Raw genomic sequence first — 959 nt, 5'->3', positions numbered from 1 at the left:
ACGAGGAACTGGTTTTATGGCTTAGCACAGACGTCTCACACCGAAGTAAAATGCTACCTGGAGTGCTCTTGGAATTCAAGATCTCCTTCGACTCTCTCATTTTGCCCCCTCAACACATCCTTGAATGATTGGGGCTGTAACTCATTTCTGGAACAGAACCACCAACAATTTCCACCTTCCTTGCGGGATGATTTGTATTTCACTCCTTGATGTGGCTACCATCACAGGGCTTCCAATAAACTTTCCTGAATTTACTTCTGATATGCAACCTGAGCGACAATATAAGATAGGTACTATGACTTCTTACAGTGAATTTATTGCTCACCATATAGGTGGAGACAATGAACCTATAACGGATGATGAACATGTGATATTTTTTTTTATTGGCTAAACGCCATAGTCTTTTACTCTCGAAGTGTCCAAATGCATAAACTTTTTTATCCCCTTGCTGCCCTTTTGCATGAGGGAAAAAACTTCAATTTAGCGAAACTGCTTCTAAGGCACATTTTCGAAGAACTTGGCCAATTTGTCAATTGCCTTCGAAAGAACTTTCTTATTAGCACAGGTGGTCCTCTCTGGCTTCTCCAACTCTGGTTGAATGCCATTTTTGAAAAATTCATGATAAAAACCTGGAGATGGTGCATCTGACAAGCAACACATTGAGGGTTTTCAATTGGCTACTTTCAAGCCACACTTCCCAATGGCTCAATCGGATGAAGATCGATTTTGGGCTGTTTTTTCTCTTTTTCATTCCTATAAAAACTTCAATAATGATGACCTCAATTTCACTCCCTTTTTACGTCGCAATTGTGGTCCTGCCTGGCTTGAACGTCTCCTCTTTCCCAATGATAATCAAGAGGACGAAATTGCCAAAAGGATTTGGAAAAACTTATTGGCTGTCCAAGTGATCCCAACAGGCTGGCCACAATACAAAAAGGAACGTTTCAAGGCCACTCATT

The sequence above is a fragment of the Arachis ipaensis genome, chromosome B04 (genome assembly GCF_000816755.2).
Source record: "Arachis ipaensis cultivar K30076 chromosome B04, Araip1.1, whole genome shotgun sequence".
Taxonomy (NCBI): domain Eukaryota; kingdom Viridiplantae; phylum Streptophyta; class Magnoliopsida; order Fabales; family Fabaceae; genus Arachis; species Arachis ipaensis.
This window is presented reverse-complemented; position numbering follows the sequence as displayed.